The sequence below is a fragment of the Bos javanicus genome, chromosome 18 (genome assembly GCF_032452875.1).
Source record: "Bos javanicus breed banteng chromosome 18, ARS-OSU_banteng_1.0, whole genome shotgun sequence".
NCBI lineage: Eukaryota > Metazoa > Chordata > Mammalia > Artiodactyla > Bovidae > Bos > Bos javanicus.
Genome location: NC_083885.1, coordinates 12,267,183 through 12,288,673, shown reverse-complemented (window position 1 = coordinate 12,288,673; position 21,491 = coordinate 12,267,183). Strand labels below are relative to the sequence as shown.

At 48.2% G+C, this 21,491-nt stretch overlaps 2 long non-coding RNA genes across 2 annotated transcripts in view; one reads left to right on the top strand and one right to left on the bottom strand.

Moving 5' to 3' along the window:
- The window catches only part of LOC133230061 (uncharacterized), a 236,964-nt gene that overhangs the window by 64,846 nt on the left and 150,627 nt on the right, over positions 1 to 21,491 (top strand). The window contains exon 2 of the long non-coding RNA XR_009730727.1: positions 18,421 to 18,469. This is a non-coding gene — a long non-coding RNA (uncharacterized LOC133230061). The remainder of the gene's footprint in view (positions 1 to 18,420; positions 18,470 to 21,491) is intronic.
- Positions 48 to 4,250, bottom strand: LOC133230060 (uncharacterized). Its single transcript, XR_009730726.1, has 2 exons — positions 3,439 to 4,250; positions 48 to 2,377 (listed from the first exon to the last, which is right to left on the bottom strand). It is a non-coding gene; the product is annotated as an uncharacterized LOC133230060 (long non-coding RNA).

Genomic DNA, 21,491 nt, shown 5'->3' with positions numbered 1-21,491 from the left:
GCTGGCCAAGCGGAGCTGAGTCTGACGAATAAACATTAAAACGTGGGTCGGTTGTCTCCTATTTATTAACTCGCATTAACAGTTTTCAAGAACTACATAAAAACCTTTCTGCTTTCATTTAATACACAGGGAAAAAAAATACATCATGAAGGGAGAATATCACATTTTCTGTCGTAAGAACACGGTTCCGGTGCGCACCGGTCGAGCCCCAAGACGTGCACTCGGCCAGATTCCTAATATCAGGTTTACAGCACTCTTCAAAAGACGTTTTCTGTCCGAGACACATTAAACAAGCTTTATTTAATAACGCTCGATTTGACTTATCCAATTTAAACATTTGCTCTGATCAGCAACCATTTGATCCTGCCTTCGTTTCAGGCAGCAGAATAATTTCTCTGGGTTATTTTTCTTTGGTGCAAGGTTGATCCCGGAGGCAGAATAACTTCTCTCAAATTCTGTGTGTTTCTCTAATTCGTGCTGCGAGTGGAAAGGGATAGAGCCATAAAAAGCCTGTGCTGAAGGCTGCTTTTATAATGTTTACGTTGCTCGTCCTCACGTCTGCCTGGCTAAAGACAGGCGATATCATTTAAAAGACCCCTCCTAGCCCAATAATTAGGAGAGACCTTTTTCTTAACTTAGAGCATCAGAACCTGAAGAAATTCTCAACTTGGCGATCTTTGCGGGAATATATTTTGCCATCTGCCATCTACTTGCCCCCACTCAGGGATTTTTTTATCAGTGGAGTGTACCAACCGAATGGTTATCCATTAAAAGTCAAAGAATTTAAGACAGTGAGGGGGAAGAGAGAGTTTAATATCTTAATTCACTCTGTTTTAAAAGAGGAAATGCCGCTTTGATTCTACTGTCCCAGGGGTTATTTCATATAGCTCTTTAGATTACTGCTATTACTCCTGTTATGATTTTACTATCATGATATTAAAGCACAAATCATCTTTTTTTAGGGTTCATCTTTGCATGCCGCCCTTTACAAATATCCGGCTCGAAGCCAGTAGCCCCGACTCCCGCCTGTAGGTATGGTAAAGTCATTCATAAGGACAGAAACCTCTGACAGCTCCACTCCCCCAGAGCAGTGCAGGGTAAGTTGGCCAGAAGGGAGGGTGGGAGCCCCCCTGGCCGTTATCTGAGCGACCTCCGGGCAGGCATCTGCTCCCAGGCCCGGAGGGGGCTCTTTGTCGTTGAAAGGAGCATTTGCAGGGCCGGCCAGCGCCTGGTTTATGGACCTGGCCGGTGGGAGAGTGCACCCCGCCCAGCCTGCATCCAGGCCTGAAGTGTTTACCCCTGGGGTGATTTACATCACCCAGGTGTTCATTCGGGAAACATCTCGGCTCCGAGCTGACACGGTGATTGCCCTGGAGTTGCAGACTTCGGCATTCTTCTGTTCATAACGTCTGGGGGCCAAAGAGATTTTTAAAAACAGAAAGTCCTGGCCCAGAGTGGTTCGTGTCCTGGGGTTTTCACACAGGAGGGCCGAGGGACGTCTGAGCCCGGTGCCCCTCGCCCTTCCCCGGGTGGAGGAAATTCCCGTCGCCCAAACTGCGGCCCTCCCCACCCTCCTGCAGACCCCTGTCCTCTGCAGGCTGCTCTGGCCTTTCTGTAGCTGCGGACATGCCGCATCAGGCTTCCCCACTGCTGTTAGCATCCCGGGGCTCCCCAAACCAAAAGTGTTCTCCTCAGTCAAGATGCGGGAGATGCGGGTCTCTGGGAACACAGACGTGTCCTGGAGAAAGACCAGAGCTGGTGTGCATTTGTGCCACGCGGATCCACCTCTGCTGGTGCTGACGTTTTGAAGACTCGTTCCGTAGGCACTCCTTTCACACCAGAAGCCTTTTCTGTGCTTGCTGCTCACATTTTGAGGCAGGTGGTGCCGTTGCCGTTTTGACCTGTGTTTGCACTGAGGGTTCCTAACGCCTGTACCGGGGTAGCCTTGTGCCGTCCTAACACCAAATTAAAATAAGCCCCGAGGAATCGAGATTTTGTTTGTTTTTCAAAAGCACATATTTAAAATGTTGTTTTATCGAACCCATCCCACCCCTATTTTGAAAGAGTTGGGGCATATATTACATGTCCTTTTTTACACTTGTATCCATTTTTTCTCCAGCCATTGCTGATAACTGATGAGGAAGAAAATAAGTGTATTTCTGCCACATGGAAATACATATTTGTGTAGGAGACAGACAAGGACAATTATAGGGAAATTGAGAATGCTTCTTGTCTTTTTGTTTTCATTTTTACAAATACCTCTTTCACTGGTCCGGAGAATGCTCAGTTGATTCTTAGAGCTGGTCTCAATTCAGCTGTTTCTCTCTCTCCTTGACAACGTGTCTCCCAAACCCATCATTTTGCCTCTTTATACAACCTGCAGATAGAAAGCATTTGGTCAAATGCTGGGGGCCATCAGATCTGGGTTAGCAAGTGATAGAATTCCTTCTGCTCTGACCTCTGTGTTTAAAAGAGTCTTTTCAGCCAGTGATTTGTGTACTAACAAATTCATAGAAGCACTCACATTTCTTCTATCTGTACCCCTTTCTTCCAAATTATAGATATGTAAACCTCCCCAACACAGAAAAAGATCACTGATTTGCTGTGCTAAACTGGGAGATATTTTCACCACCAGCAACTGTTTAAAATTCCCACCCCTGGAGTGAGGTGAAAAAAAATCCATCAATAAAACGAACTTTGATTTCCAAACGTCAGGCTAAATGACCACGGACCCGCTTGGGAAAAGGTTGTTCTCTGTGACTGCTCACAGCCTAATATTGAGAACAGTGGAAAATATCACACTGATCATAAGAAAAAGAGCCAATGTGTAAAAGAACTAATTTTTCCATCGCTATGGACCTCTTAACGGTGTGCCTTTGTGAATCTCTGGTGTGAATCTAAGATGCCTCAAAACATGCCTGTTTTGAATGTGGGCGCATGAAAAGACGCGTGTCCACAGTCTGTTTTAACAAACTGCCTGAGAATTCTACCCACTCTGCAGGGCACCAATGCCACTAAGAGAACAACGTCACTAAACTACCAAACTCATTTATTTTAAACTCCGCTGAAACAGCTCCCCCAAAGCAGGTGACTATCGAAAGATTTTTTTTTTTAATTCTAAATAACAAGAGAGATAAAAGTGAATGTCATTCTATGAGGTCTGAACGTTAAAATGTTAAGAGAGAGTTAACCAGGGTCTGGTAAATGGCTAAACAGATTAGTAGCCTTACTTTTTAACATATAAACATCTGAAACCCGTTTCCTGTTTAAGAAGAAGGAAAAAAAAAAAGTCTAGGTGGATGACCTCGGGCACTTTTTTTTGATTAACAAATGTGAATTGTACATCATGGTGGAAAAAAAAAAATGGCCCACGCTTGGTGGTCTTTCTCCAGTCTGTATACGGGAGAGAGAGAGAAAAAATACAAAAATAAACGTTACCTTCTCACTTTCCGGGTGGGCAATGCCATTTCTGCAGTGGCGTCCAGGGCTCTGGCAAATGTTAAGGCTGTCACTGCGGACGGAATCCCTGTGGTCTGCGAGCCTCCGGAGAGTCCGAAGAAAAACATTCTCCGCATACTTGCTGGCGGGTCCTATCTCCAGGCCCTGGCCCGGCCCTGCAGGCTCGTGTCACCGGGCCGGCCGCTGGGACACACTCATCTGACCCCACGCCTCCCTCGCGGCTAGACCTGCAGCGGGGTGCCAGCCGGACCGGTTCACTGCCGCAACCCAGAGGACACACGGAGTGGAGTCAGCCTCCGGGACCAAGCGCCAGCTGCAGTCTGTTCAGCCGAAAAGAGCTTAGCGGTTCTGACACATTCTGACAAGATACATTTTATAGGGTTTGTGCTAAAATTTGATATTGGAAGTGGGGATTCCAATTTTATGTCTTGGATAATAACAATAGCAGCTGGGACCTTTAAGAAATGTGTGTATTCCTCCCATTAAGAGTCACATAATAAAAACTATTTATGTCAAACACCTTATAAGGGAAAGATTTAGCCTGAATGTCAATATAACATATAATACTTTTTTATATTCAGATTAAAAAAAAAATCTGGGGAAAAAAATCCATTATCAATGTTAACTATTAGTTTTGACTTAGACCAGTGGATATGTGGTGGTTTTAAAAATCTAAAGTTGGCATCTTCTTGCTTTAATTTGCAAAGTCATTGAAGTGCCTCTTTTTGGTATTATTTCTGTATATATTAGAAGAAAAAAAAAACAAAAAATGCTGATACATCTTTTTTTCCTTCAAGTCCTTCTGATGAAAAGATACAAAAGAAGGACACAGTTTTATGTGGCTTGATTTGATTTTGATAATTTCCAAGCCTGCAATAAAAAGAGTCGCTGGCCCTTACTCATCGGTGCTGTTTTTGTTCTCGGAGAGCAGCCGTGGCTTCGGGTCCAGGCTGGCGGCCCGAGCTCTCCTCATTCTGCTGGACAAACGGGGCAGCAGCTCAGATGGACTTCTTCCTCGGGAAAGGAATCTTGACATCTCGGCTCAAGGCAACGTCTGCAGCCAGATTTCAAAGGGGCTTCCACTCGACTCTGGCTTCCCTGGGGTCATCACACCGACACGCTCCCAGGGGAATGAGCCTACTGCCAAACCGACCAGGATTCTCGCCCGGGCCGGTCACTTAGAAATGGCTGCGCGGCCCTGCTAGGCCGGCTTGTTAGGAAACCCCAGCTTCCTTCCTATCTCATCTGCTTAGACGAAGAGCAGAACCTGATTGGGATGAGAAGAGAACCCCAATTAGCAAAGCCAAGAGACGGCCATCCGTCCTGCACCCACATCCCTGGGTCAGGTCCGCATGTTTTTTTTGACTCATGGACTCGTGTGACCGCGGGTTAATGAGAAAAGCCCATGGTGGCGGGAACCATCATCCAGGCTCGCTCAGCCCCTACCCTGGCCCCCAGCGCCTCCTTGACAGGATGGCACCCCTGTCCATGGAAGGATGAAGAGCCCATGGGGACCAAGGCAGAACCCCCTGCTCCTCAGGTCCTGTTGGAACCAGCTGACACCAGCCTAAACTCGGCCAAATGCCAGCTGAATTTCTTTTGTTATTAAGTCACAACTTGAATGTTACAGCCCCTGAGTGAACACAATCTTAAAAAAAACTTCCTACAAAGCCTCTCCCTTCTCTTCTTTGTCAGAAAGTTGCTTCAGCCTAAATAGAAGCCATTTCCCTTTTCTTTTTAAAGGAGAGGGTCACCAGGTGCCCCCTGGGGTCCTCTGCCAGCTTCACCCTCCAGTACCAGCACTAATAAAGGCCACACCCCTGGGTTGGTGGCCATATGCCACGCGCTGATTTTATGCTGGCTTCACGGCTGCTATCAGAGAGAAGTGTGCTCCCAGCCAGGACTGCAAGGGCGTCTGAAGACACGGTGAACATTTGAAATTAAAAACGTGCAAGTCCAGAGGATGCTGCAGACACTCGGAACACCAGCTTCACCCACCTCGTCTCCCATCTTCTCAGTGACCCTCACGGTGGCCATCATCACCCACACGTGACACGGGGACGCGGAGAGACAGGAAGATGGGTACCCGGGGAAGCTCGGCAGTGCTCAGGGATGCCTGGTCACAGCCAGCCTTTGACGGGACCTGTTAGATGCTAAACATCTTCCCTGCAGTCTATTGGCTTCAGGGAAAAGTTTACTTGACCCCCTCTGTAACCCCAGGGCCTTCCCAGGTGGCACTGGTGGTAAAGAACCCGCGTGCCAATGCAGGTGACATGAGACACGGGTTTGATCCCTGGGTGGGGAACATCCCCTGGAGGAGGGCATGGCAACCCACTCCAATATTCTGGAAAATCCCATGGACAGAGGAGCCTGGCGGGCTGCAGTCCATGGGGTCACAGAGTCGGACATGACTGAAGCAAATTAGCACCCATGCACGTCACTGCAGGAGCCAGGCTTTCTTATCGCGTGCATCTCCTAGAAGAGGAAACAGACAGAGAGGTCAGTCCATCTCTGAAGACCAGAGCGCTGGAAAGTGACAGAGGCGTCCCGCAGAGCCCGGGCTGCAGCACCTGAGCTGTCACATCAGGTCTAGTGTCAGCTGTGAAAGCCCAGGTCACAAGCTAGCCCGTCACCTGGGTGAGTGGCTTCACCAGCTGGAGCCTCAGTTTGTTCACCTGTGAAGTGGGGCTGGAATGGGCCCCACCTTGGAGAGCTGTTTCAGGCTCACACGAAACAGTCCAGGGAAAGTGCACAGCACGTCGGAGGCACCGCACAGTCACCGCGTGCAGACCTGGGGGGTGGAGTCTCAGCCCAAGGCCTGTTCTATGTTCTCTGAGCGGCTGCGGGCTACACAGCTTGTGTCGGGGACCCATCTGGGAAAGCTGGGCCACGTCCTCAAATACCAGGAGAGCAATGTGCCTGGGCAGCAGGCAGCATGGTTCCCACATCAGCCAGGCCTCAGCTGGGCGGTCCAGGTCTGCCCCATGGAAGAGCTGGCTGGCAGCAGGTACCCTGGGGTACAAGGAAGGATGTGCAGGGCCCCCTCCTCACTGGGGGCAGCACATGACATTATCACAAGACAGCACGAGAGATCCACAGGCCCCCTGCCCGCTCACCAGCCTTTCGCTGCCCCGGCTACACTCTGGCTTCTGTCGAATCTGTTTGGATGGTCAACCCCCACCAGAGGCCCCTTCCTTCTCCACCCTCTTCAGACACATCAACGGCCGCACAGACAGCCCCAGGAACAATAAACAGCCTCACATCCCGAAGCTGGCTCTGCTGGAGGCCTGGGGGCTTCCCGACACTGGCTGGGCAGCATGGCTCTCGGAGGCTTGGGGGGTCCAGCAGAGCCAGTTGAGAGCCTGCTTCTGCCTCTGACGAGCTGTGTTTGTTCAGGCAAGTAGCTTGCCCTCTCGGGATCCCACTTTCCCTGATTGCACAAGGGCAGCAGGGATGGGCAAAATGTTGGCTTGCAATAAATAATCAATTGCTGTTTTGCTGTTCAACACAGACCATGAAAGGAAAACACCCGAATGGATTGAGAGCAGTAGATTTTTTTTTTAACAGGATGCCACCCCCTTACATGAGAGGCTAGAAAAAGAGTAGACCGTAAGACCCAGGGACTGGCTCAGTAGTATACCAGGAAATCCCACCATCAGGAAACCTGGGTTTGGGTTTTTTTTATATGCTGCTTAGCTGCAGCACGTGGAATCTTCCTTGCAGTGTCTGAGATCTTTCACTGTGGCGCGGGGCTCAGAATTTGCGGCATACAGGCTTAGTTAAGCCCCTTGGCATATGGTGTCTTAGTTCTCTGACTAGGGATTGAACCCACATCCCCTGCATTGGATGGAAGAGTCTTAACCACTGGACCACCAGAAAGTCCCTGGTTTGCTTTTTGCCACTCAGCTGCTGTGCCACCCTGGGCATATTACTTACCAAGTCTGGTCTCCTTTCCCCATCTGTAAATGATGATCCATAAGGTTGCCTCCTACCTTCTTCCTTTAACTACCAACTTAAATCTTCGGCCTCCAAAAAATCACCTTAATAAACAAGCTGTTCTTCAAGGTGCTAGAATGTTCTTAAAGTACCCACACATATATATGATTAAAATGATGGCAACATTTTCAAATACAAAAATCTTAAAATAATAGAGTGGTGGGGTTGTGGGTGATTTGTTTTTCTGTAATTTGTTGTTGTTGTTCAGTCGCTCAGTCATGTCTGACTCTTTGCAATGCCATGGACTGTAACCTGCCAGGCTCCTCTGTCCCTGGAATTCTCCAGGCAAGAATACTGGAGTGGGTTGCCATTTCCTCCTTCAGAGGATCTTCCCAGACCAGTGATCGAACCTGTGCCTCCTGCATTGGCAGGTGGATTCTTTACCACTGAGCCACCAAAGCCTTGTATCTTCTTAACTTTTTCTGTGGATTTCTTCTTAAATACATATAGCTGTGACCGAACCCCTCGACTCCCAGACATAGTCCTGTGGAAATGCCCCTGGACCTTTGCCTCCAAAGTGAAAGGACCACAGACTTTTACTGTGGAAAGTGGACTTCATGGGAAAAGACTTTTTTTTTTTATTATCATGAGTTCTTTGGAGGACATTAGCTTTCATATTAAGGGATTTATTTACAGAAACTATGGGGAGAACATTTCTGTTGATTAAGAACATATGTTAAAAAAAGAGAGAGAAAGGAAGAAAAAAGAAAAAGCACAGATTGTCACATCAGTATAAGACAATCCTGGAAGCGTACTATCTCTTAAACCCACACCTGTGAGTGGTGGAGGGAGGTGGCCTGAGCTAAACCACAGATGTCAGGGCTGCACGTGGGGAATCCTCTCATCCAGGGCCCTTGTGTGCAGTGCGCACACAAGCCTGGGGGTCTGGCTGAAGTGCAGGTTCAGATGAGCAGGTCTGGATGGTACTGAGCTTGTCCCTCATCAGCCAGCACCCAGGGATGCCCAAGTCACCTGGTTCAGTCTGTGAACCGCTCAGGGTGGCCGGGTTTAGAGCAGACCGACCGTGGGCTTCACCTGCTTGGCGGGGGTGGCTGCCCAAGCTCCTCCATTGGGAGCAAGAGTTCTCGACCTGGACCACACTTTAGAGTCACCAGGGGAGAATTTGAAAAATCCAGTACCTAGGCTGCACCCTAGACTAATTAACTCAGAATCCTTGGGGGTGTGGCCCAGGCATCAGGTTGCTTTCAAAGCACCCAAGCACCCCAATGTGCAGCTGGCTTTGAGGATGGCTGGTTTAGACACTGCCTCCCTCAAGGCTGGGGAGGAGGGAGTGAAGATGGATTGGTGATGTCTGTCAGGGGGAAGGGAGCAGAAGATCGATTGGTGATGTCTGCCAGGATGCCAGCATGGTGGAGAAGGATGAGGGACTTAGCATCCCTCAGGGCTAGGTGCCAGGTCTGCAGACTCTTGCCTACAGAGCCCAGCTTTTATTCCAGGATGACACACAGGCAGAGGTCCCTGTCTGAAGTACACTCCTCAGGACATAGTGTTCAGGCTTCTGGTGCATTGCTTGGCTGTGATTGGTTGGGCAGGGTTGAACGTTGACCTTCTGGGTCAGCCATGGTGGAAGGGGACAGGTTGCATGAGCAGGAGGCCATGAGAGGTTGAGCCATGACTTGAATGTCACCCCAAAGACAGGTTGGGGAGTGGGGTACATTCATGTAAGCCCCAATCTTAGGGATCCTGGAAGTTTGCCAGGAAGGATAAAGACCCCAGTGGGTTGCCCACATCCCAGTCAGGCCATCCAAAGCAAGAACGTGATTGAGGAATTCGGTGTTTCTCCATATGCACTGACGGTAGGGTCAAAATAGAGGCCATCTCTGGGGAGGGTTTAGGCTGTGAAGTAGCAGGTCTTCTGGCTGGGAGCCCTGGGTGCTGGTGTATACCTTGTATTGAGGTGTACAATCATGTAAAACCATCAAGCTATAAATTTAAGACTTGTACACTTTCTGTACTTCCCTGGATATAAGTTAGTGAAAGGGGCTCATTCGTGTCTGACTCTTTGCGTCCCCATGGACTGTACAGTCCATGGAATTCTCTAGGCCAGAATACTGGAGTGGGTAGCCTTTCCCCTCTCCAGGGGATCTTCCCAGCCCAGGGATCGAACCCAGGTCTCCTGCATTGCAGGTGGATTCTTTACCAGCTGAGCCACAGGGGAAGCCCAAGAATACTGCAGTGAGGAGCCTATCCCTTCTCCAGCAGATCTTCTTGACCCAGGAATTGAACCAGGGTCTCCTGCATTACAAGCGGATTCTTTACCAACTTATCAGGGAAGCCCTATGGATGTAAGTTAAACACCAAGAAAAAAGGAAAAGAAATTAAAGGCAAGAAATGTAAATCTATACAATAAGTAAAATGTTCCAAAAGAATGTAGAAACACACAAATAGAAGTGATTTTTTTTAACTTTTTATTTTATATTGGAGTATAGCCAATTAACAGTGTTGTGATAGTTTCAGGTAGACAACAAAGGGACTCAGCATAGGTACACGTGTATCCATCTAGGCTACTACATAACTTTGAGCAGATAAAAAAGACAATTACAAACAAGCCATTAGATGGGGGAAGCAGGGAAACATGACAAAAAATTGTAACAAATCTGAGGCTCAATGAACAGAAAAGAAAATGAACCAGTAAACCAAATCACATTAAATATACTAATTGTAAATATAAGCACAGCCCTTAGTTAGCACTTTGCTGAATTTCCTTACCTCCTTTTTCGTGATTGAGTACTACTTTTTTGTTGAATTTCATAAAGGCATGGGGATAGCACCATAATCTTTTCAGGGTTTGTCTCAATCTGCTCTGGGCTGGATTAAAGTGTTGAAATTAATCAGGTGATCCTTGAGGACTTGGAGGGAATATTTTTAAGGATCTGAGATCTCAGAGGTCTTGAGCAAGGAGAATCCATGCAATAGCCAGGATGGATTAAGCCAAAGCCTGAACAAGGCTTACAAAGATGTAACTGAAAACAAAATCAATACTAAACTGTAAAGTGGAAATGACATGGCAGCTTTTCCTCCTCCTTTCAATGTATCAAATATCAAATCCATCTTTGAAAATGTAAGAACTGTTTTTCAGAGAAGGGGACTGGAGGAGCCTGTTTTTCTTGGTGAGCTGAATATGGTTTGCATGGGGATGTGGTGTGTGGGTGATGATGGGGCTGAGACGAGGCCCTGGTTTTGGAGAAGAGAAGGAGTTTGGACACTATTGTTATAGGCCAGACTCTCCAGTGCACATGTCTGTGATCAGAAAGAGACAGAGCAAAGGGGACGTGTCAGGTGTGGCAAGGAGTTGTGGGACACTGCCTAGAGAAGCAGGCACACTTACAGGGTCCTGGGAGTCTGGATAGTGGGGGGCAGAGAATTCAGGGTTCCTCAGAGAGGGATCTGGAGAAGGAAATGGCCATCCACTCCAGTATTCTTGCCTGGGAAATCCCATGCACCAAGGAGTGTGGCAGGCTACAGTCCATGGGGTCACACGAGTTGGACACAACTAAGCAACTAAGCTACCACCACCACCAGAAAGGGGTGGCACAGGTAACGTGCCTGGCTCACCTGTTCTCACGGGCATGTTTTTCTGGGGAACATCACTTTCATTCACTGTGAGTTGTGACTTACAAAATGCCCTCCCCAAGAGGGACAGAAAGGCAGTGACAGAAATTTATACCAAGGTGTAAATGACTACCTGCAGGCTCCCTTCCCCAAACCAGGATTGATGAAGAGATTTGGGAAACCCAAAGTGGGCTGGAGAGGGGACAGAGGAGGACTCTCCAAAGCAGGAAGGGTGGGGCCAGGTCAAATCACCACTCGCTTTGAAGGGACAGCCCTTACAAGGAGCACAAGGGAAACTCCAGGTCAGCGTTGGTTCTCACCATCAGCATGGAAGATGTGGGTGAATTCATGCATCACTATAGCTTCCGAGGGGCTTCCCTGGTGGCTCAGTGGTAAAGAATCTGCTTGCCAATGCAGGAAATGTGGGCTAGATCCCTGGATCAGGACGATCCCCTGGAGAAAGAAATAACAACCCACTCCAGTATTCTTGCCTGGGAAATCCCATGGACAGAGGAGCCATGGGGTTGCCAAAGAGTCAGACACAACTGAGCGACTAAACAACAAATTTCTGAGTCCCATTCAGCTGCATGCAGAGTCAGTGTCAGAAGACCGTGAGTCTAATGCAGGTGGCCCACAAGGAGAAATGCTGCCCTGTGAGCACAGGTCCTGGGAGGGGGTGACCCGAGAGCCCAGCCCTGAGGGGAAAATCCTGAAAGGGAGAGGGGGCCCCTCCTCCAGCCGCATTTACTCCTGGGTCACCCAGGACAAGAGTAAATGAAATGAGCAAAGTGACAGGGGCCAGAATTGCTGTAACTGACTGTGGGAGCAGGAGCCCCACCAACAACCTAGGAATCCACTCTGACCTACCCCTTGCCCCTCCCTGGAGCGGACAGCCAGGGGTGTCTGCTCCAATTAAGCATTCCGGAGCAGAGGAAGTAACCACAGGACAGGTTTGGGGACCCACTGGACCCACTTGGGGACAGGACTGAGCTAAGACTCCACTGATGCCCTGAAAGGACCAGTAGACGCAGTGCCATGGCGAGCCTTGGCATCAGCGTCTGTGCCCCGGACTCCCCAGGTATCTGATTGTCTCCTTCCTCCACGTGGTCACCTTGGCGGTCGGCTGTTCTTCCCCACCCAACCTCGCCCCTCCAAGACCTTCTCACATGGCAGCCAGTGTGGCGTGCCACTCCCCAGATGTTGGCAATCATCCTCTTGCTTAAAATCCTTCGTGGAGGGGAGGTCACCCATACAGGGCTCCAGTTGTGGGGTCTTTGCCCCGCACTGACTTCAGTTGTCCCTTGACTTGTGGCCGCCTCCCTCCAGCCTCTGCCTTAACACCACCTCTCCTCATCTTTCTCTTCTGTCTCTTATAAGGACACCCGTCCTTGGACTGAAGGCCCACCCAGGCCTGCTTCAGGATGAGCTCAGCGGGAGACCCTGAGCCTAATTACATGCACAGAGAGAAGAGTCAAGATGGCAGAATAGAAGGACATGGAGCCCAGCTCCTGCCAAAGATACAGCCAAAATACATCCCCACATGGAAGAGTTCCCGGAGAATACCTCACTGGACGATGGCAGAGGATACCAGACACCCTGAGGTGCAAGAAAGAGCTCCATGTAACCAGCTAGGATGAAAACAAAAAGAGAAAAAGGAATTGGGACAGGACCTGCACCCCCAGGAGGAAGCTGGAAAGGAGAAAAGGTCCCCCTACATGGGGAGCCCCTTTTCGGGAAGGGACCTTAGCGGGGACAGAGGGGGAGTCTCAGAGGCTCAGAAGAGATTGCAGCTGCAGGTTGGTGGCAGCCAGAACAGAGAGAGAGTCACACCACCTCACTGTGGTCCCCAGCCCAAGACTTGAGGCTGCTGGTACCTGCGGGGCTGGGGACTGAAACTCAGGCTTCAGACGACTGACCTGCGGAGAGACCTGGGGTTAGAGACAGCCTGAAAAGGGCCGGACTGTGATGCTGAAACCACACAACTCAGACTGGGACTGGAACCCAGAGGCTGGGAGTCGAAACCACTGTCTTCATTGAAATTGCACACCTGATCTGAGGACTTCGTGAAGCTCTGGTTCTATATGTGTCCCCACAGAAGGAATTCAGTGAGAAACTAAGTGATAGGTAAGAAGTAGATTTATTTAGAGAGATACACACTCCCCAGACAAAATGTGGGCTGTCTCAGAAGGCGAGGGAGTCCCTGAAATACAGGGAGTTAGCTTCTATAGGCTGGGTGGTCTCACAGGCTAGGGAGTGGGGGACTATTCCAACTATTTTGTGAAGTGCGTATGCCTGTGTGCTCAGTCATGTCCGACTCTTTGCAACCCCATGGACGGTAGCCCACCAGGCTCCTCTGTCCATGGGATTTTCCAGGCAAGAATACTGGAGTGGGTTGAAAGTGGTGGGGATTTCCAGAAGTTAGGCCACCAGCTACTCTTTGGGTTTTGATGGCTGGCCTCGGAATTGTAGATGTGTCATTTAGCCGATGTGTTACAATGAACGTATAATGAAGCTCAGGGTCCCCTGGAAGGCAAATATTCCCCCATCTTGGCCCTAGTAGGTTTCAGATTTTGTCATGTTCTCGATGACTGTCATTCTTTTAAAGCTGTGTCCTGCCACACTTCCCCCATGTCTCAGTACCAGCCACATCTGGGGGTGTTTGCAGAGGAAGCCCAGACGCCATAGAAGCCAAGTGCCCTTACTAACCAGCTTGGCTTGCGAAGGGAGGGGCAGGGCCACCATTAGCAGCCTAGCTTTTGGCATTCTCGTGGCGGGTGGGCACCACCATTGAAACCCCACTGTTAACGTGCATGCATGGGAAAGGAGTGATGGGGGTAACCTTCCAGTTTGGAAAAACAAAAAGTCTAAAGCCCTGTGCACGCCTGGCCTCTTTGCCCAGCCTCAGGCCTTTGTACCAGGCCTCATCTGGTTCACAGTCCAGTATTGTGCTGTTAGTCGCTCAGTCATGTCCGACTCTTTGTGACCCCATGGACTGCAGCCCACCAGGCTCCTCTTGTCCATGTGATTCTCCAGGCAAGAATACTGGAGTGGGTTGCCATCCCCCCTTCCAGGGGATCTTCTCCACCCAGGGATAGAACCCAGGTCTCCCACATTGCAGGTGGATGCTTTATCGTCTGAGCCACCAGAGGCAGGTGTGGAGGGAGAGACATGGGGACAGGGGTCCTGTGGGCAAAAAGCCTCTGTGGGAATAGGCACCAAGCATCTAGGGGTTAGATAGGGTGTCCAGAGCCAGTCTACATAGCGCCTCTGCAGGAATTCTCCAGATGGTGCCCGTCCTGGGCTGACCCAACCCTTCCCAGGGTGAGCAGCTGGGTGACTGCGGTGGGTGGAAGCGCCCACTCCGCTGGGCAGGGAGCAGACCCCACAACTGCTCACAGCAGCCCTGAGATGTGGGGACAGGAAGTGCCAGGATCAGTGGGGCTGTCTCTGGGTGAGGGTTCCACACAGAGCATCCACTTTCTTCTGTCCACCCCCAACCCAGAGTTTGGCCCACACTGGTCCTTTGCAAAAACAGCTGCAACAGTGAAGCCCCGTCTTTCCAGCGGGAGTGGCGGCTCCCCATTGCTTTATGTCATAGCAGTGCTATTTCCTTTTATTATAAATAGGAATTTCACTCAAAGGGGTGCAGCCTAATACCCCTGGCCGCTTTGTACTTTAATCAGAGCTTTCCTGCCGAAAAATGTTTATCTTCCAGCAAAGAGGTGCTAATTTTATCTTGCAAGAGTGGGTATCTGCTTACGTCCCTTCTACCTTCGAGAAAGATAACCCCAAACGCATTATGTCATCTAAATACAGCATCCTTGGAGATCAAAGGGTAATGTACACATCTGCCAAGGTTGATGGAGCGGCCATTGGCGGGCCCTTCCGCCCGGCTGCGTGTGCTCCATTGATAGACGCACTTTGCCATTTCTATGAAAGAAACTCCCAGGCGCTCTGTTTGTGCCAGTTGATTTCGGCGATATTGGGACGTTTTGAAATGAGACTCCAAAATAGATATGCCCTTCTCACCCCTCTATGTAAGCCCGCGCCACAGGAAATGGCACAAGTTCAAATTTTTGTGATGGAAGCAACTCAGGACCAGATAAGACATATGTCCCTGAGAGGGACATTTTCGTGTTTAAAATAGAGTCAGAATGATCCATAGCCCAGATCCACCTGAGTGTGTTTGCCTTTCGACTCCAGTCCTCCTCCTGATCTCAGTTCAGTGTTTTTCATTTTCTTGGATCCCAGTGCATTATAAAAGAATACATCCCAGCACACACACACACTTGAAATAAAAGCTCATAAGACGAGATGTAATCTTACGCTATGCACTGCACTGACATGTCTTGTCCATTCCCATCTACCTCTCATCCTTTGCTTCTCAAAGTGTGGTCCCTGGACCAGCAGCATGAGCATCATCTGGGTTAGAAATTCAGAATCAAGGGCCCTGCCCCCAGCTGCACAGTGACCATGTTTGAGAAGCACTGGTCTAGCCTATTCATTTTTTTGAAGCTTTAAATTTTTTAATAACTTCGTTGCAGCTCGCTAAAAGGACTCTCCACTCACCCGCACCTCCTGATCTGGGATTTGACAAACCTGCTTCGGGGCTCTGGAGCCAGGGTACGGAGGGCTTCAGGCAGCTCTATTGTGAGGAGAAATCAATACGTCCTACACCTCTGCCCTGGCGGTCGCTTTCTGCAGACGCCCTCCCAGCCTCCAGATTAGAGGGGATGATCTCAAAGCCTATGCCCCCCTTCCATACCCCCGTTGCTGCCTCCTCCTCGGCCTTCTCCTGGGAGACCCTACCACCCTCGCACACCCCCAGAGGTCCCCAGTATGCTCAGAAAGACGAAGATTTCCCACTCAATGTGTTTCAGAGGCTTTGTCACCACTTGGAGTTTAAGCCCCTGTGTTCTGTGGAGTTTGCAAAGAATTCTAAAGCTTAGGGGGAGCTGCATAGAGAGTGGCCTACCACAAGCAAGGAGCCTGGCCACTTGGGCCACTTACTATGACCTCGTCTCCCTGGATCCCTCATCGTTAAGGGTCCTCTCAGAGCCCTCAGACCCAGGAGGGCCTCTGGGGCAGGACAGCTGGTGGGCGACGCGGGATGAAGGAGGACGAGAGGGAAGGAAGCATCAGATGTCATGGGGAAAGGCCGACTCCCGCCTCCTAGATTTAGAGTTGAGAATAAAACCAAAAGTCCTGGAAGCTCCTCAGACACCCTCACAGGGAAGGGCGATTGTCTTCCTCAGCTCAGGGTGGCTTGCTATTGTTGTTCAGTTGCTCAGTCGTGTCTGACTCTGCAACCCCATGGACTGCAGCAAGCCAGGCTTCCCTATCCATCACCAACTCCCCGAGCTTGCTCAAACTCATGTCCACTGAGTCGGTGATGCCATCCAACCGACTCATCCTCTACCATCCCCTTTTCCTTCTGCCTTCAGTCTTTCCCAGCATCAGGGTCTTTCCAATGAGTCGGCTCTTTGCATCAGGTGGCCAAAGGACTGGAAGGATTAACAGGGTAGAATGACAGTATAAAGGCGTACAGCATCGGGATGTACAGAGCACCTTGAGCTGGCCAGGCTGGGGCAGCAGGGCAGCTGGCTTCTCTTACAGAGTGGATCCATCCCCGTGCTGTAAACATGCACCGCCTCACACAATTTTATCCTTTTTTAAAAAAAATTTTCAGGGCCTCACTCAGTGGTCCAGTGGTTAAGACTTTGCCTTCCATTGCAAGGAGTGCGGGCTCAGTCCCTGGTCAGGGTGCTCAGATCCCACATGCCTGATGGCCAAAACCCAAAATACAAAACAGGGGCAATATTATAAGAAGTGCAATAAAGACTTTTAAAATGGTCCATGTCAAAAATATATATATATGTTAAAAAAACACCTTTTTTTTAATAAAATAAAATTTCAGAAATAACCTCCATCCTGGAAAATAGACAAAAGCCCAAAGAAACAACAAAACTCACCTGTATTTTCCTTATACTGAGAAAACTTTGCTGGATATCCTAAAGACCTTCCAGCATCCTTGCCATCGAGAATCCCATGGACAGAGAAGCCTGGAGGGCTACAGTCCTTGGGGTCACACAGAGTCGGACACGACTAAGAGACTAACACTTTCACTTTTTTTCACACAGACATAAATCTGTGTACACAGAGGAGCTGCTGCCTTGCATGGTTTATAAACATAGATGGTGTAATACCAAACACATTCAGGAACCCCCCCTTTTCTCCCAACAATATCTTAGAAGTGCTTTTGTTTTTCAGATTTTTGCCCATACTGCACAGCAGCATGTGGGGTCTTAATTCCCTGACCAGGGGTTTAACCAGTGCCCACTGCATTGGAAGGCAGAGTCTTAAACACTGGATTGCCAAGGAAGTCCAAAATCTGTTTTTTTTTTAATTGCAGTATAGCTGATTTACAATATTATATTAATATCAGGTGTGCAGCAGAGCGATTCGATATTTTTTACAGATCATACTCCATTAACAGTTATTACAGGACAATGGCTGTAAGTCCCCACACTGCACAGTCTGTCTTGGCTGTTCACCTCGTTTATACGCAGTAGTTCGTGCCTCTTCATCCCCTGCCCCTGGTTTTCCCCTCCCTGCTTGCCTCTTCCCAGAGGTAACCATTGGTTTGTTCTCTGCATCAGTGAGTCTGGTTCCCTTCTGCACATACATTCACTTGTACTGTTTTTTAGGTTCCACATAGAGGTCTTTCCATGTCCTCTGTGTTTTGGCCTCGTTGTTAAGCCAGTGCTCAGTCTTTCGTACGGTTTTCAAACGCCACAGTTTGCTTTGCCATGTTCATATCCATCGTCATTTCAGTTACTTTCCATGTCTTCTTATAACAAACATGTTTGCCTGAACATCCCCAGACCTACCCCTCTGTTCTTACGTGGGTATGTCTTCACCAAAACTGGGTTCTAAGAAGTGCAGTGTCTAGGTTGTCAGACGTGTGGGTTTGCAGTTTGAATAGATCCTATCAATCACTTCTGTAAAAAACAGCGGTCTGTGGACCCATGGTGGCTAAGCTTACTCCCCATCCTCTTCCCACTGCTGGCCATGGCCAGTCTCTGCATTATGACTAACATGTGAAGTAATAGCAATATCCTGTTATTTTAATTTGTTTTTTATTTAGAAAAAAAACTTATTTATGTGACCACGCTGGGTCTTAGTCACAGCATGTGGAATCTTCTGGTCATGGCATGTGGGATCTACTTCCCTGACCAGGGATGGAACCCAGGCCTCTACACTGGGAGCTAGGAGTCTTAGCCGCTGGCCCACCAGAGAGATTGCTGTATCCTGTTAATTTAACTGGCGTGTTTCTGCTCCGCGGTGTGTTTGGACATCTTTTCACACCTGGCATTTGTGCTTTTCTTTCAGGGGCTGCCTCCCCTTGTCCTTTGAACAGTTCTGCTTGGACGTCCTGTAGGTGAGTGTTTATCTTCTTTTAACCTGATCTCTAAAAGTGCATTAAATATTTTGGATGTTGTTCTGTGCTTTATATTTTGCAAGTATTTTTTCCCAGTTGGTCGCTTGGATTTTCAGTTTGTTTATGGTGTTGATTGTTACGCAGATTTTTGACTTGGTTTGCTTTTGCATTTATACTTTTAAGAAAACGTTCTCTATCTTTGAAGTCTTCTACATTTATTCCTAATAGTTTTATGGTGTAAGTTTTTTGTTTGTTTTTTTTGCTTTTGCACTTTTGCCAATTGTTCTGATGCCGTTTATTGAGTGGTTGGTCCTTTTCAAGATGTACTGAAACATCTTTGTTGTCATCATGTGAGAAATGCCCATACATACGTATGGGCTGCTAAACACCCTGTTCTGTGGGTTGGTCTGTTTATTTTTTTTTTTTTTCAATATGCTTTCATGGCAATAATTGCTAGACTTCACTATGGTCAAAAAATATGTTTTGTATCATTTCAACCTTTTGAACTTTACTGAGACTTGCTTTATGATCCAGAAGAGTGGAAGGGCAGATTTTTCTGTAAAGGGGGGGATTGCAAACAATTTAGGGTTTGCAAGGCAGGTAATGTCTCTGATGTGTATTCTTTGTGGTTTTGTTTAGTTTTATTTGGGACAGCCCTTTAAAAGTATAAAAACCATGCTTAGGTCATGGACTATGCAAACACAAGCCATGAGCCACAGTGGCCCAGCAGGTGGTCAGCCAGCCTTGGTTGGCTCTCTGTGTGCTCAGGAGAAGCGGTGGGCTCTGCTGTCGTTGGGCAGCACATTCTGTCAATGTCCCTCAGGTCGAGCTGGTTTATAGAGTGCAAGTCTTCTATACCTGTCATGATCGTTGTGTTTGCTTGTTTTTTTGATCATTGAGAGAATCTCCACTGTATTTGTGGATTGGACTCTCTCTCCCGTTTGGTTTTTGTCTCCTGCATTTTGAAGGTTAAGCACTTACTTCATCACTTGGCCTCATGAAGAATGGTTACATCGAACTGGTTTGTTGAATTAGTAACTAAAATGTAATCGATGTCTTTGCTGCTGGCAGTTTTACCAATAACTCTCTCAGATTCTAAGCTGTGAAACACCAGTCTTCAGTTTGCAATTCTTCCAGAATCCAATGGTGAGGACATTCTGATGGGTCCTCAGTTTTCTCATGTGTAAAATGTAAATAATAAGGCTCCTTGGTTGGTTGGGAAGATTAATTGGGATGATCCATGTGGAGGCTAGTAAAAGTAGGTGCTTGGTGCATTTTAGCTATTAGGATTAGAGGATTACTATTAGCATTCTTTCCTAAATACTAGAGGCAAACACAAGAAAGCTTTTGCTTGGCATGTGGCTGTGGTTGACCAGGAAAGATGGGGAGCAAGTTGGGAGCAGTCACTGACCAGACTTCAACCACATGGCATGGATTGTATTCTGACTCCCAAGTTTGCAAATGGTATCCCTCCCATTCTCTCTGACAACCACAAAAGATAAAGCCCACTCACCCAACATCCATTTCTATAGTCTCCAAAATGTTAAATCCTAGACTTTGTCATGAATGCAAATAATTATGAGAACCACAGTGAAAACAGTGTTGTGGGGAGAGGTGCATGGATGGTAGAGTCAACAGACTTGAGCACAAATCCTGACTTCAGTGCTTACTGGGTGTATCAGTTAGCTTTTGACATGAGAGTGCTGCATAACAAACCACCACAGAACCTCAGCATCATGAGAATGCTAAGTATGTATTGCTTGTACATCTGGAACGAGCTGGGGTTCAGCTGGGCAGCTCTGCTGATCTTGGCTGGATTCACTCGTGTTCTGGGATTAGCAGTGGGGCTGATCTATGCTGACTGTTCCTGGGACAAAGAGGGCGCCCACTCGGCTGTACTTGTTTCTCATCTCCAGCAGGCCAGCTCGGGCATGTCCTTGTGGCCATGGCAACATCGCCAGAAAGCACGTCCCAGTGTGGGGCCACTTGTTAAACCCCCTTCCCTCATGGTGACCAACACAAGTCACGCGGCTGGGGCCAAAGTCCAGGGGTGGAGCCTGTTGCCCTGCCCATGGAGTCAGAGTTCTCCGCAGTTACAAGGCAAATGCAAAAATGTAGGCAGGGGTGAAGAACTGCCACTGGCCATCTGCTACCCCAGGTGTGTGATATCTCAGGCCCAGTTTGTTCATCTGTGACTGGGGGACCGTTCTCTATCTCACCTATCTGGTGAGAGGTTTAGATTAAAGAGAGTGTCAAGGGCAGATGGTGTAGGACCTGATGCAAAAGAGATGTCCGACTGGGGGCAGCCCTTCCTTTATTAATGATAATGATTGATGGATAATGATGATTGTGGATTCACATTCCACAGCTGAGGACCTAGCTTTCCCTAGTCTTCCTTCCTAAAAAGAACAGATCAGTCTCTGTGTTCTGTATTTCCTGCAGTGTGAAGCTTTGCCTTTTGTTTTTAATAGTACTTTTTAAAGAGCAAATGTTTTTAGGTTTGAATTTTATCCATTTCTTTGGTTAGTGCATCTTCTATCATGTCTAAGAAAACCTTACTTCATGAAGATATATTTCTTATACTTTTTTAAAAAAAGTTTTATAGTTTTAGCTCTTGTGTTTAGATCTTTGGTAGATTTAAAATTAATTTTTGTATATGGTGTGAGGTAGGGGTTGGAGTTCATTTTTTCCCCACATGACTATCTGGTTGCTCTGTGCATTCCTTATTGGCTAAGTGTTGAATTCTATCAAATGCTTCTTCCATACCACATCACACATTGAAATACTAACAAGCATGAATTGCAGAAATAGATTGATAATAACCACCAGGACTATGAAGGGGAATGGAAAGAGGACTCATTCCTTTGGGTTGGTTTACTACCTCCATAGCTAGAGGCATGTGACAGACAGCCACATGCAAATCTTCCTCTCCTCCCAGATAATCACCTTTCCAGCCTCTTACTGCCAGCCGTGAGCACATGACCCAGTTTGGGCCAATGGCCCATGAGAGAAAGTATGCTGT